Source organism: Netta rufina (genome assembly GCF_964035555.1).
Source record: "Netta rufina genome assembly, chromosome: 1".
Lineage (NCBI taxonomy): Eukaryota > Metazoa > Chordata > Aves > Anseriformes > Anatidae > Netta > Netta rufina.
The window spans coordinates 65,183,205-65,199,251 of record NC_140123.1 but is presented as its reverse complement, the minus strand read 5'-3'; the positions used below and the strand labels follow the sequence as shown (position 1 = coordinate 65,199,251).

Sequence of the window (16,047 nt, the reverse complement as noted above, 5' to 3'; positions counted from 1 at the left end):
ACTGTACTGGAAGTTTGCAGCTGAGCATAATCAAATTTGAATAAGTTCAATATCAATAAGTATCAAGGTGGAAAATCCTGCTTAAGCCAGATTTTTTTTTTTCTTGTAAAGGTTTGCATATTGTAGCGAGTTTGGGTAGTAATTCGGTATCAGTATTAGGTTATTTAATAGCTCAAACTTTTGAGGGAAACTGCTGGTTGAAATGAACACAAGAAATGCATGGTTCCCTTAATAAAACAATGTGATCCGGTATACTGTGTACGGTAGACTTGGCAGATAGTCAGTAATAGGCAGATACATCATTCCTCATCATTTCTAGCAAAATTAGAAAGATGCTATTTATGCATGCACTTTGGATTGCAGCTTCAGAGGAAGCTGGTAATGGAAGTTGTTTTTTGAAATATATTTAAAATAAATGTCAATATTATTTAGGAAACAAACTGCCTGTGTTTCAGTAGGGGCTTAGGAGTTGGTGGTTGTGCAAGTAGATGCAAAATATTTTTTTTGGTTTGGTTTGGTTATTGTTTTTGGAAACATACCATATCTGTGCCAGAATCTGCAGAGGATAGGGATTTGACGGCAGGATTTAAATGAGAATATAGCTCAGTGCAGCTTCTTTGCTTGTAGTGAGGTCAAGTGTGACCCCACTGCATGCTTTCACTGTCTGTGTTCCTCCCCACACGCACCAAAAAAGAAGGAAAAGTACAGGTATATTATGAAGAAAAAATAATGCTTGAGTGACCAGTGATACTTAAATGCCTAATAGATGCTTCTTCACCACAGAGGGCATGGACAGGAAGGGTACCCCAGAGAGTCTGTGCCCTGTTTGGGAGATAAGCACGTTTCTTAAGCTTACTGTCACGGCCTTTGGTAGTAGCTTCAAACCAGGACCATTAAGAAGACACATTTAAACGCTGAAGCTTGCCTTTGCTTCAAGGGCTAGTCTCATTTTTGCAGCTGGCATACAGGCTTAAATCTTTTCCAGCGTTTTAAGTACCTGGCAATCTTGTCTGCGTGCAAAGCATTGAATCCGTTCTTTTGTCTCATTTTACTTCCTTACATGCATTTCAAGGAGCCACTGTCTTAGAGAAGAAAAGCTTAGCCACACAGAAGACACTAGATTTTGTTTGTTTGCTTGCTTCAGGATGTCTTAGACATTGTGTAACATAGAAACTTATGACATGAATCCAGTCTTGTTTTCTGTCTGTTGTATACCTGATGTAGTGCTCACTGCTTGCATTCACTTATCTGAGTTAAAGAATAGTTGCATATTTTAACTTTACCATTATCTTAGTTTCAGAAGGTAATATTAACTGTGTTTTGTGAGGTAGGTTGTTATAATATATGTTATATATTATTATATTTATTATATATTATATAAGTAGGTTGTTAAAATACTAAGGATATACTGGAATGTTGAATACATTTTATGGCTTCTTTTCCCTTCAGTCAAATTCAGGCACTGAGCTTTTGAGTGCTTATTGCTGATCTGTCTGCTCCTGCATGGCACTGGGTTGTGCTTGCCCAATTGTCTGTACAGTTAAAATATTTTGAGCATAGCATATTTTGATGTAACTTCAGTTGAAATATCTGCCTAATGGAGAAGTCTTAATGGAATACTTTAATAGCCCAAAGTGGTTACCTGCAATTGCTCTAGTGTATTTGAGTCAATTACAAAGGAAGGCAATATTTAATGTTGAAGTGGAGCTAGATGGTGTAATGAACTGGCAGATTGCCAGTATGATCTTCTCTGCAGGAGAATTTGTATTAATGTGGTGCTTTTCATTTGTTCTCCAGAAGGTCACCAGCAATACGTCAATTGTTGAATTTTATCATAGTTATTAGAGTCACTTGAATGACTTATCATTTGAGTTAAAATTCCCAGTCTGTGCAGTACAGGTTTATGGTCAGGTCATTTTTGTGTATTAGCATATTAAGTATCAAAGAGATTATTTTAGCTATTTCATGTCAGAATTTAAATAGAAGGTGGCCGGGTATTGGGAAAAGAGCCTGAGAGAATTGTCATTGAAATAGTTATTGTAAGGCTGAATCTGGATTTTAGCCATGGGGATAAAGAAAATGGGGCACATTATAGCACATTAGTGAAAGGAAGGGTGGTTAATAACTTTGGAGGTTGCTTTTAAAATAATCATTATGAGAGCACTAATTTATTCTTAGAGTTGTAATCTTCAAAGATTACACAGATATAAGGTGCTTATTTCATTAGATGATACTGATTCTTATCTTTTGATGCTTGTTTGGAAGTACTGTCTTCAAACCCATTTTTGACTATTCAGAAGCGCTTCTAACTGTGGGACTTGAATAGTTCATGTGTTTGGAAGATTTTGGTCTAGCAAACAAATGAGTGACTGAGATTGCAGTTCATATCTAGACGGCTTTGGTTTTCTACCTTGTGTCCGTAACCACATGTTCACCTGGCTCCTCTACTCTGCAGTTTCTGTTCTTAATGTTCATCTTCTGTGCCTCTGTTGTGGACCTCACAGTAAGTGTAGGATGTTGACTGAGTCGTGACCTGTAAGGGACCTTGGTATATTGCGTATGTGAGCATTGACAGTCTTGTGGTAGTACTGCCATTAGAGAACCACAGCACCATAGGATGGCAGAGGCTGTCAGGGCCCTCTGGAGGCCACCAGGCCCCAGCCCTGCCCCAGCAGGGCCACCCAGTGCAGGCTGCCCAGGCCCATCTCCAGGCGGCTTTGGAAGGCCTCCAAGGAGGAGACCCCACAGCCTCCCTGGGCAGCCTGTGCCAGGGCTCCTCACCCGCACAGCACAGAGCTCCTGGAGCTCAGAGGGAGCCTCCTGGGGGCCAGGTTGTGCCCAGGGCCTCTGGTCCTGGCACTGGGCACCTCTGACAAGAGCCTGGCTCTGTCCCCTCTGCAGCCTCCCCTCGGGTATTTACAGACATGGATGAGATCCCCTGAGCCTCCTCTTCCCCAGGCTGGGCAGTCCCAGCTCTCAGCCTCTCCTCCCAGGAGAGCTGCTCCAGGCCCTCCATCACCTTGGTGGCCTCTCTTGGACTCTCTCCAGTAGGTCTAAGTCTCTCCTGTACTGGCGGGGGGGGAGGCAGAACTGGACCCAGCATTCCAGGCATGTCTTGGAGTTGAACTGAGATAAGACATATGGATGCGGCACACAGATGTGATACTAAAAGGTAGAGAAGAAAGACACTGATGATGTCTATAGAGAAGCCCATCCAGCTCTGTTGGGCAGCTGTGGCGGTGGCTGTCTGCCGTGCATTCATTTCCAAAGTTTCCTCGTGATTCACCAGTATGTCTTGTGGGCGGACAGTGACTTTTCCACATATATTCAAAATCTTTTTGAGTTTTGGGGAGTTTATGTTGTGTTCTCTAAGCTTAAATATTCCCGGTCCACCCTGGCTTTATCAGCAGATACAGCCTTCTGGAGTTTGGCTGCTGGAGCACCACCAACCAAACAAAAATCCCTACTCATGGTGCAAAGCCTGTGGTTCAGGGGCGAGCCATCTCAAACCGTAACCATTGTTTCCATTCACTGTGTGTGAGAAGGAAGATCTCAAACATCTCTAACTGAAATGCTGTTTCAAGGAACATATTTGGTGTATAAGTGAATTCTCTGTGGTGCAGGTTTCCACCCTTAGTTTGAGTCACTTGGCAAGCTGCAGTGTTGCCGATATAGCTTTCGGCAGGGGAGGTGTGATGGCAATAGATTCGTGTTTTGCGGGAAATGACTTAACAAGAGTCAGAGTAGAAATTTTCCTCTGGCTATTCTGTAATAAAATGAAGATTTTTACCAGGAGAAAACCAGAAAGAGAGGTCAAAGTGCAATGGAATTGAGCCCCAAGAGGACAGACCAGTCTGCATCTTCTGTCTGTGCATCCAAACGTTAGTTCAGTCAAAGTGTTGGTAGGAGTGATTTTTTTGGTGTATTTTTCTCCTTTGACTCTTGTGCTACTGCCATTAATTTGCTGAGAAACTTCTAATGTATGTTAATTGAGCTGTGAAAGCAGAGCCTTTCTTGCTGTAGAAAATAGCTGTTGTGTTGAAATACAATCACGACTCTTTTCCTTATGTGTTTAGATAAGATTTGAACTTTTATTTTCACCAACTGTACTGCTTTTCCAGTTAACTAATAAATATAAGATTAATTTTTCAGGTATTGGTGATTATCCATCCTGGTTTTTCTGCTCACTTTCAGAGGCAAGCTCTGTACACTGATGTGTATTTGTGAAGTTGGAAGCAGTAATTGAGAAATATTGAGGTTTTTCTTCAGTGAATAGAACCCCAAACCAAGTCAGAAGCCTGGCACAGTATTTTATTTGTAGATGTTGATGGGCAGTAGATGATTTGTGAGGTGGGAGGGGAAGAAGATGATCTTGTAACAGAATGATGTGATTTTTATTTTCTCTCTTTTTTCCCTTGTTATTAACACTGTTCTTGCCTTATTGGCAGGAAAGGAAACATACTACAAAACATTTAGCCAGCAGGAAAACAGATTTACCCTGCCTCAGGGTTTTAATGATGCTTCATTTATTAAAGTATCTTTTCCCTTTACAATACATCTTGAGATCTGTCCTGTAATTCAGAATATAGGGCAAGTTCTCATGGAGAATATAGTTCGTGGAGAATAAGAAAACTGTAAGTGGGGAGGAAAATTGATTTGATAAAGTGTAGTTGTCTGTGTCTACTGAGAACTCGGTGAAAGCGCCAGGCTGCAGCATACAAGGCATTTCAGCTCACACTAGTGCACAAAGGAAGAAGGGAGGGCAGGTGGTAGGTCATTCTCTTCTCCCATCTGCTCTCTGCTGTCACAGGTGTATTTTCATTCATGCAGTGAACAGAACTTCATCGCAAATTGGCCTCCTGCATTTTTTTTCCCTTGCATGTCAGGAGGGTGAGCAGCATCCCACTTGCCTTGCAGCTGCAGTGGAGCTGGAGAGCAGGGACTCTCCTTTTATTCTTCACCCCGTAACAATTCTGACTTCAATGTTTATCAAACTGGGGTTCAGTGGTTCACTTGCTCCCTTTGTTAAAGGGTGGAAGTCTGAATCTGGCTTTCAAGTGTCTGTGGAAGGTATTTATAATACTTCATCAATACTTTTTTTTTTTTTTTTTACCCCTCTTCCATCATGGTGCACTCACAAATTAGATTAATTCAAAACACAAGATGAATTTCTGCTTTTAATGGAATTTCTTCATAGGATGCTTTTGTAGTGTGGCAACTGATTTGAATCTGTTCAGGGAAGATTTTGAACACAAACATTTGTGCATGCGCAGCCTCCAAGTGAGTCAGAGTTGTAACCGTGTGTCCTTACAAGCCAAGGGCTGAAGCACAGGAAGACATTCAGAATTTTTTCCTTCAGTTTGATTTGGATCTTCATGGATTTCCACAGCCTAAATTGGTCAGACATCCTATAGAGTTAGAAGTCTCATTAGAAAATAGAAACAAACTGTTTAAATACTTCGAAGTCTCTTGTGAAATGCTGTATTTATGGCTAGAAATAGTTAAAAGAGCAGTCTGGGCTGGAGGGGACCTCTGGAGGTCGTGTGGTCCAGCCTGTGGCTCGTTGGGGTTGCCAGAGCTGCGGCTCCATCCAGGTGAACTTTGAACCTCTCCAGGCAGAAGCTTCCAGAACACCTTGGATTACACACTGTGTAATCAGTGGGGAAACCCTTCTTCTTCATGTCCAGCCAGGGCGTCCCTTAAGGGACTTCTCCACCGTCTGGCCAGCTTCCTGACCTCCCTCAGAGCTCGCTCGCTCTTGTCCCGGAGGGCCCCGAAGCATGCAGCCCAGCCCAGGCGCCATCTTGCTGGTGTCCCTTGGCTGGAGGCAGTCCATCCCTCAGGCTGCTGCCTGTGCTCGTGTCCCCTTACTTCGTAATCTCTTAACAGATTTGGATAGTTTGAAAACGAAATCTTGATAATGATCTTCTAAGTTCAGTGCTAAAACTAAGATACGTGTTTGTTGTTTCAGATACTTGCGTACGTAACTTTGTTGGAGAGTCCTGCCTTTCACTGCCTGAATCCTTTTAACAGTGTGCCAAAGGTGAGTGATTCAGCTCTTATTTTTGTAACTAAAGATAAGGAGTTAACTAGATGTATTGCTTGGTTGTGCTTTCATGTGGTATGGTACGTGTAATTTTTTTTTCAAACTGCTGGATCATTTATTAAATAGCAGGTCTTTTTTCTTTCAGCAATCTGAGATAAGTCTGATTTAGCTCTTGCTTTTTTTTTTTTTTTTTTTTTTTTAAAGCAAGATGATTAGAAGATTTTTTAAAAAAAGATTAGATTATTAATTAAGCACTAGATATTATTACAGCTGTTTTTGGCTCCTATGTCCTGTTACCTACTAGTTTGACTTCAGAGGGTTTTCCTGTAGAGGAGCTGTAGATGAAATATATTGGTGTGGTCAGTCCTAGCCTATTGCAAAAAGGCTCAGGTCAGTATATAGGTCAGTATTTCATTTCTTAAAACTAAGTAATAAATTATATAATACTGAAATGTTTGTATACCCCTGGTAGGCTTTTTGTCCTCTTTTTATGGTAAGAGTAGATCAGAATTGCATTTAAGATATAGAAAGTACCTTCTGGGCAGGCTCTGAGGACCTGAAGTAGTGCTATGAAGCTGATATTTTCCATAGGATTCATTTCTGGGGCAATGTCTGGCTTCCTTTTGCTAATTCATGTACCTTGTTATCTGTTTCTAGTAACTGTAGTTGATCTCTGTGGTTTAGCCGAGATTTATTAACAGAAACTTTTATTAAAATGAAACATCGTTACAACCGTACCAACAATACAGAAAAGGCAGAACAGTGGATGAACTTTCAGCATTGTACTGGCTGCAGCACAGAACAGGAAACCAGGAATCCTAGTTTTCAGTTTTACTTCATTACTTTAGCAGACAAATTTATTATTTCTTACTCAAGCTCTCTGTTTATAAAATAAAAATAACATTACCCTCTTCAGAAGGAAGTTATGATGGATAATTATTGACATTTTGGAGCCCTTAGATGGAAGGCAATGCATGAAGTCCTTGTGTGTCTTGATTTTGCTGTGAGCTGTGTTAAATGGTTGTTCAGTCAAGTGTTATCAGACATTAAAATTAGACTTAATTTGTTTTATAAAATGCAGCTGAACCAGTTAGAATTAAGAATTTAATCCAGTCTTAAACTTAACATCTACATATATTTTTGGAAATGTTTGGGTTTCCTTCAAGGTAGAAGAGGAAGTTCTGAAATACTTCGAAATGGGTGGGCTTTTACACTACATTTTCAGATCAGTTGATATTTGCCCATTATATTTAAAGATGCATTTATAACTCTAACTTCTGCAGCAGATCAGAGTGTATAGCCTTGAATAATAAATGAATATAACTGAAGATTAATGTTGAGAAGTCTTCTGACTTAATTTTTAGATTAGAAATGCTGGTAAGTTTTTTTTGTTTGGTTGATTTTGTTTTTGTGCATTATGTAGGTAGCAGACCTACATAGTAAAATTAAAAAACTCTTGAAAAGTCTGTTAGTTTAAATAGAAAACAAATATACAATCCCAAAGACAGTGATTTGTTAAACTATGAACTTAGTCATAGTTAAATGACTCTAACTTCCACTAAAATTTCAACTCAAAATTGAGCTTTTTAACTATGGTCCAAATCTTGTATTAATTTCAAACGTTTAACATAAAACTATATATTTCTCTTGTCTTATTTCTGAGATATTTGGCTTACTGAATATTTTTCCTACTCTTCAAAACAACAACTTAAGAAAACAAACAAAAAACAAAACACCACAAATACTCAAATTGAAAATGTATACAGCATATGAAGGTTTTATATACTTCCCAAACAGGCTGTAAGTAGATAATAGTTCAGTAAGAGTAGGAGAGGAGGAACTTTGTCTGTCTTTGGACATCTCAATTATTGCTCTGCTCTCTGTCTGTCTGTATAGGTACCCAGGACATGTGCAATGTCCAGTCAGGCAATACTTTATTTCTGTAACAAAATTAAATCTAATTTCTGTATTAATATTTAACATTTTATCTGTCCTTTGTGTGCACACATATACCAAAGTGCGTGTTTCTGGTGGCCTGTATTCTGCTTGGTAAAGGTGATTGTGCAGAACACAGAGCGTGCTGATACCTTTCCAAAACAGAAATGAATGTTGTAGGTTCAGTAAAGCCTGTACCTGAAGTGCTTTGCAGAATCAGAATATAATAAAGCCTTTGCCCTTTGGTCAGCATTCACAAATTACACTGAAAACGTTCTTTAAACTTCACCAAACTGCAGACAGTAGTGTGTCCTTACAGAGTTTTGTTGAGTCTGAGAGCTATGGCATAATTTGTATGTGGTTGCTGAATCCGCCGAGTCATCTTTTATCTAGCTGTGCACACTAGCTATTTTCAGCTATTTGTTTCTCTGGGTTTGCTTTTTGAAAAAAAGAGAACTGTATGGAAAGGCACCCTTTATTTTGTTGTTGCTTGTTTGATAAAACGTTCTGTCACTTCTGCAGTTACATTAGTATGAAGTTACTAAGTGTAATGTTCTGGCAATTTATTGCAGTCATTCAGCAGCTGCAAATCTGCAACTATCCTAAAAGCATTTAACAATTTCAGAATGTGATACTGTTTGTAATGGTATTCTGTGCTTTCAGACTTGCAAGACATTCACTTACAGTGTCTTTAAATATAAAACAAACAAAAAGATTACATCTTGTATTTCACAATAAAATCCTTTAAAAAGTGATCACAGTTTTAATACATACCTTTCAGTGGTGATGTTTAGATAACATGTTTTGGGAAATTTTCTTCAATAATACAATTTTTTTGAATAAGCCTGCCTTCATACACCCTTATGGAATGTCCTGTTTGATTATTCAGGGATATATGTGTACACAGAAGGGAGATAGCTTGATGAGAGGAGCACTAAGCAGGTACAAGCAAAGTTTCCTCAGTCTTTCATACTCAGCAGGTTTGCCAAACTGAGATCAGATGTCAATGATTACAGTATCATGACGCTTTGTGGAGAGCCAGGTCTGTATTGCAAGGCTCGTAGCATCTGAAAGATCTGTTGTCATCTTCTTGTGAAGACGTAAAAGCACCATACAGATTTCAACTTGATGCGACTATCTGTAATGCTGTATCAAAGTCTTTCTTGGTGTTTTTCTGCGGCTCAGTGTGTTTGTAGTTGTTCATGGATTTTTGAGGAGTTTAAGCCTGAGGAAAAGAGTAGCTGTTCTTAATGACCCGTATGAGTTGGTTTCGTGGGAAGTTTTTATTCTGACAGTAATTAAGTGATTGAAAACTCTGGACTGATTAGATGTCTAGATTCCTTTTCTTAAGGAAAAAAAATCTCATGTAATTAGGTCTGTTATCCTCAGTTCCTGAAGCGTTGATTTTAAGCCTTCTGATGTAACTTCTAATGTTACTTAAAAACATTTCCAGAAGTTTAGCATAGTGATGGAATTCAGGGAACACTGCTGCTTTTCTCGTGCTGGTGGCATAATGCTTTCTGATCTGGAGCTGTGGCTGGTAAAGAACACTTCCATTCCATTCCCATGCCCTTGTGACAACTAATAGACCTCCAAATATCTTGATTTTGTCAATAAATTGCAGAATAGGTTTTCACTGAATTAAGTCATTTTTTTTTCCAGAGTTTAACTATGTATTTTTTTGTTTCTCTTTGTAATCAGATTGTAGATTTTTTTTTTTTTGCATGAAAGTATGATAAATACTGAGTATATAGGGAAAAAAGTATGCTTTTATTTACTAATAATATCAAAATAGACTAAGAGGCATTTGTTTATAGTTTTTTCCATTTTTTCTGGTAGCTTCAGGTGCAATTTAAAGTTATGGATACCAACACTACCTGTTATGACCCCAAAACAGCCTTTGTGTTATACTCTAACTGTGATACGGATTCCTAGTCAATTCCTAGTCACAGAGAACAGTTTCCAGCTTTCATCTGTAAGTGTAAATTCAGTTTAGAAAGAATGGAAAGGTGACAACATTTTCCTTGGTGGAAGTAGCTTTGTGGTCCGATAGCCGGTATGGGCTTTGGCTGTCTTCTCATCCCGCGTGTCAGTTTTTTTCTGAGCCAAAAAAAAGCTTTGCCTGCTGAAAAGAATCTAGCATATTACTTAGTTTATGAACATTGCTGTGAATTAAGCTGTATGTTCTTTATATGCCTATATACATACACTCACACACAAATAAGCTAAGATTAAGTTTGTGCCTGTTCCTGAGCTGACAATGAAATACTCGGTGAGCAAACCTGCTGTCCTGACCAGTGCTAACTGGAATGCCATTGGAGCAGTTGAGCCCATGTTTCCTGCGTTACTAAATAAACACCTCCCTGCATTAAACCAGTTTCAGTGCAAAGGCTGGAGCACGCACTGCACTTCTGAGGGACAACTGGCATGGTTTACAGTATGATCTATAGAAACGCTTGCTGATAGCTTATGCAGTTAAGCTGCATTAGTGGAAGAGGATCCCGTGGTGCCGAAAGCATTTATTAGTTAGGTAAGTGTTGTATGTGGGGGCATCTGTCAGGAAAAGTCGACTGGAGGGCTCGGGATGTGTGGATTGCTGGTCTGTGTGCCAGCGCTGTGCGGGGTGATAAGGCTGTATCAGCGCCGGGGCAGTTCAGTAATCCGCAGCCCTCCTAAAGGAGGAAACAGATTAGCAAGGCAGCCGAGGCTGGCGTTACCAAGTTTGCTCCAAGATCTAGTTACCCAAAGAGCTCTGGCCTGCCCTTGAAGGCACTGCTGTTATCTGCTGCTTTCAAAGTTTTCCTGGAGATGCCCTCCCCTCGGTTTTCTGAGGGATGCCACATGTGTTTCAGGGCTCTGCGCTTCGGCAGCTTTGGATTTGGGGCTTCACAGAGCTGGGAATGCAATGCAGGCCAGCATTGGCATCGGGCCTTGTTATCATATCAGCTGAAGAATTGTTTCTCCATTTGGTAATTGCTGGAAGACGGTTCTTCTGTTTGGGAGGTTTTGAGGGAACTTTAAATGATTCATTGTTTGCATTCAAAAAGAAAAGAGAATAAAAATGCAGCTAAAACTATACAGCGCATGTTTTCAGTAGTGCTCTTAACAGGTTCTGTATCCAAATACATATAAATTTAATATAAAATTCAAATGATGTTATAAATGAAATGATATATTAAATGTATTATGATATTAAAAACCAAGTTTACTTCCTTCTTTCTTTTAATGAATGGGAAGGGACTGTACATGCAGTTCATTTTATTTCACATCTGATGGATCATCTTTTGTGTGTTGAAGAATTCTTGGTAACTGCTAAAGTTGGTAGACTTCAAAAAGCAAAACGTTCAAAAATTGCCGTGATATATTTGCTGTGGAATTCTGTTGCTAATAACTCGGTTAATTAATCTTGGATTACAATTACTGTTTGCACTGCAGTAACAAAGCTGGGATTGTGCTAAGGAGAGGGGACTGAGAAAATGAGCTTGTCCTGTTGTGTATTTTTTTAAGCCAGTAGTAGTAAGAAGCACAGAATACCATGCATACAGATAAAAACCTTTTAAGTTCTATTTTTCTGTCCCTGGTTTTAAGTTTATTGTAGGCTCCTTGCAGTCTCTTGGGTTTTACACTCCTTCCCTTTGTGCTCTCTCTGCATGCCCTTTTGTTTCAGGGATCCCCTGCAGCTCTCATCCTATCCCTACTTAATTTGGAGGCTGTTTCCCATGTCAGCTGCTCTTAGTTGTTACTCATAATAGAGCCTCTGTGCAACATAATGCCTACCTGTTCTGCCACCTTTTTTTTTTTTTTTTCTCCTCCTTTGTTTTGAATGCTTTTGGAGCATGCAACAGCTGCATGCGCAGTCCTTACAGCAGGCCCCCTGCTACCATCTTTGCTATTTGCATTTTTATTTCCTTGCTGGTCTGAGTCCTTGCATTTCTTCCTAGCATTTCTTTTTCCCCTCTGACCCCTTGTTCCCACTAACCTAGAAAACCTACCCATAGCCCGATACTTTTTTTTATTACTGGTAAATACTGACATCTTAACCAACGCATCCCTATGTGCAAGTTGAGCTTTACCTCTGGTGCAAGTAGGCTGCAGGAGGCAGCGTCAGAGAAATCCTTTACCTGAAGCAGCTGGTAGTTTGGGGATCTGGATTTTTCCAAGAGGCTGATGCTGAGTTCTCTGTCTTGCACCAGAATCATCGATTCTTTGTCCATTGGTGCCCTGGGAAGTTAGGTTGTCTAATTAGTTCTCAAGTTGCCATGTACCCTTCCAAAAACGCTGTTGGGATGAGGCTTAGGCCTCTCTTTACATTTGATTAATGAATTTGTCTTTCAAGATTAAACAGTCAGAGGAAGTATTGGGTTTTGTTCTTAGTTCTCCCTGAAGATTGCTGAATGGCATTTTCTACCAGCCCTGGATTTGTACAGGACCTGGAAAGGTCTGTTCCATTGTTTCTGGACAGAGTGCTGCTTTATAATGAAAGACTGAGGTATTTCATGAGGTAAAACGTTTATCTCAAAATCAAAGGGTGTGACATCCTTAGTTTCACTTAAAAGTTTTCACTGGAACAATAAACCTTTTATTTATACATATGTGTGTGTTATACATCTATATATAAATGTTTATAAAACTGATTTGGAAAACTACCTTGTAAACGAGATTTTGACAGTTGTGCTCTTTGGAAGTGGAAAGTTTCCATCAGTGGGAGGACGGAAAGTTGCCTTCTCAAATGCTGACTTGCACTTCAGGCACTCTTTGGGAGCACAGCTGCTACAACCTACTTTGTAAAACTTACACGTATCTGGAGAGCCGTAAGGTGTGCTCCTTCTCCCATGTACTACCGTCATCTTGTGGCCAAAATGGTGGTGGTGGTGGGCTCTGGTCCCATATGTGTGCATGTGTCTTAATTGTGTGAGGAACAGCTGCCTGCTATTCTTAGGATAAAAAGGTGGCAGCAGAGCTATCCGTAGGCTGCTGTGGTTTAGGAGAAGCTGAGGAAAATGGTAGCACAAAGCAAAACCCAGGTCAAATCGTGGCCTGTAAGTGGTGGCTGGGCATCTCTGCCTCCCGAGCCAGTAACCTGGCTAATTCTCTCGAATCCTTAAAAATAAGAGCAAGAAACACTGAAGGAGGTGTTTGATGCAATGCACATGACTGCTTACGTTTGTGGAACCAAAACTTGGTTTCAGGGTTGAGAATTTTTGAACCTAAATGTGTTACACACAGGAGGAGCAAAAACATGGTGTCAATTAACACCTTAGGCCAAGAACCGTTCCTCAGAGCTTAACTTTCAACAAGGAGCTCAAGAACAAGAGCAAATAAACTAAAAATGCTTTGCATTAGTCACTCGAAACATTCACAAGCTCTGTGATCCAGGAAAGGAGGTGTTTTCATACGTGTCCTTAAGTTCTCCCTGACGTCAAGGTGGGCAGGGGGTGCTTTTATCTTCTCCCCACCCACCTTGTGTTCATCACCTTAAGACAAGTTGTGAATTTTTATATGCTTAGAGGTATATTCTTCATATACTTAGCATGCTATTTTCTGGTGAGCCAAGGGCTTGCTGCTTTCCACTCCTTTCTGATGCTTCTCTGTAACTCCAGTATTTGTGTGTGAATTCTCATGAAAAGTTAGTCTTTGAGGTCCCAGACAGATTTGATAACACCACTGGCTTCTTTGTGAGGTCAAAGATACAGATAACAAAGAAATGCTCTACTTCTGCTGTAATATTCTTTACAACAGAGTTGTGGTGTTTTACTCTTGCATTTTTAGTGCAAGCAATACTAAAGTACTGTAAGAAGCTGTTGAGCACTCAATACTTTATGTGGCTCCCAACTAAATTTATATGTGAAACAATGATGGCATAGTCGCTTTTATTGAAATGCAGCAGGAATATAAATTTTTATTTGTATTCATCTAGAAGGAATAAGTCTGTAGCTAAACTTCCAGTTTTCAGAGCTGTGTGATTTTGAACTTGTTTTTCTTCTATTTAACTTTGTTTCTAGCACAGATACTATTCTTCAGAGACTCTCTCATGTTTGGAAATGTGGCTGCTACTGTTCTCCTTTCACATTTGTTGATGCGTTTTATTGTTATCTGGTGGGAGGAAGGATGAAAACGTGTGGTGAGTGCACGAGTATAGGACATCCCATCCATGTAAGAGTATGTGAGATTTCTAAATGAAAGGGAATGCAATGTAGCAGCCAAAGCCAAACGTTTAATTTTGAACTGGTTTCCTTATTGCAGGCGGATTTCACTCAGAAGTGAGCTGAGGAGAAGTTTCTGGCAGAAGATAAAACAGTAGGAGGATATTTAGAGGAGTTTGGGAAGACTCAATTTTGTTCAAGCATGGGCGTTGAGAGTAGGAATAAAGAAGAAAAAAGAGCCCAGCACTGCCAGGCAGTGTTGGTCTCTGTTGGATATATATTTCATTGATAGAAACGTAGGCTCTTGTAATGACTTATTCTTGGTTAACTGTTTGTATGGAACAAGGCAGATACTCCTAGTCTCTGCCTGGTGAAAGTTTGCTTTCAGAAGCTCAGCTTCTGGAGCAGTGGAGAATCACATTAGGGCTAACAGCAGTGCACTGACTTTCTATGTTATCTGTGTAAGCGGTGTTAGAGCAGCTGACCCTTGAACTGAGAGGTAAGAGTTCAGTATCAAGTGCACTCCTTAGCATGCTCATGGTAATCTGCGTTCTCTGGAGCATGTTCTACAGAAATGCTTTAATAACGTCCCTGTTCTGTGAATGGTGTTGCTTTTTGGTGCTGCCTTGTAGCCCTCCCCTTTGAGGAATTTACAGAGGCTTCCTGCTGTAGTCATGTGGCAGAGCATTCACAAGTGCTGGTTCTTCTGGAAGAGGAACTCATTCGAACTGGAGGAGGACACGTAAGAAATAATTTTCTTAAATACATGAATGCTGCTGACATTCCAGACCAAGAGCTCTGTCTTGACTTCATATTTAAATGATTTTAAGATCTACAGGACAGGTTGGTTTGAAGCCTCTTTTATTGGGAAAAGGGGGATGGCTAGAGTTTCATCTGCATTTGTATTTTGAGAGTAGTAAGAGTTTTGACTCTGCAAAGTTATTAGCTCAAAGGGGAGCAGAGAACTTCAGAGGGAGACTCAGGCAGCCCTTTCTCACCCGTGCTTGTGCTTTTTGGGTTGTGCAGCATTAGCAAAGCGGTCATTGATTTGACCAGCAAGTGACTTGTGGTGATGTAGCATGTGCTTATATCTCACACAACATGCAAGGTCTCTTCATTTAAATCATGCCTTCTCTGTGTACATCTCTTATCAGGAAATTAAAAAGATGGGTTTCTGAGTAACTGTCTTGGGTCTGATTTTCTTCAGAACGAAGCACAAATTTACACAGGAATAAATTTAATGGCATTAGCTGTCTTTTAATGAAATTTAATACAACATCTTTCCAGCTGCCTCTTTGGTTACACATGGAATCAAGAATGATGATATCTTATATCTAGTGATTATTTTAACCTGTAGCAGTCAAAGACCTTGATTCTGGAAAGTAGCTTTCTGTCTAGAGAAACTCTGTTCTAGATTTGGGCAATAGGTGTTAGGGTAACCGTGAGCTCTGGTGAGATTCTGCACAGAATTGTGCTGTGAGAGTTCACTGAAGAAATATTTGTCTTCCTTCCACCACACACACACCTTTTATATTGGATAAAAATCCTGTTCCAGGCAACTTAGTAAAATAAATAAATAAAACCATAAGCGTAAAAAGTGATTCAATATTTGAAATAGCAGCAAACTGGAAAGCTCACAGGAACAGAGGCTGGACAGGGACTTTAAAGTGCTCAGTTCTCTGTGAAACAGAAAGTTAAAAATTGTTTTAATTTACATATTTTTCAAAATATGTCATTAGGTAGATTGAATGAGGGTTTCTGTAAAGTGACGGATAAATTACTTAAAACTGTAAAAGGAGTATTGCCTAGAAATTAAAAATGTCCTTTTTTTTTTTTTTTTTTTTTTTTTTCTTAAACAGCTTTTATTGGTGGGAATAAATGCTCTTTTGAACTGAAAAAAACATCTCCTCCTCTTCCTAGTTA

General features: G+C 39.7%; 1 protein-coding gene across 2 annotated transcripts in view; it reads left to right on the top strand.

Annotated features, from left to right (window-relative positions):
- Positions 1-16,047, top strand: part of NCK2 (NCK adaptor protein 2) — an 82,698-nt gene that overhangs the window by 24,900 nt on the left and 41,751 nt on the right. For both annotated transcript variants that reach the window (XM_084306001.1, XM_084306002.1), the window contains exon 2: positions 5,972-6,043. The gene's annotated coding sequence lies outside the window, so the exon portion shown is untranslated. The remainder of the gene's footprint in view (positions 1-5,971; positions 6,044-16,047) is intronic.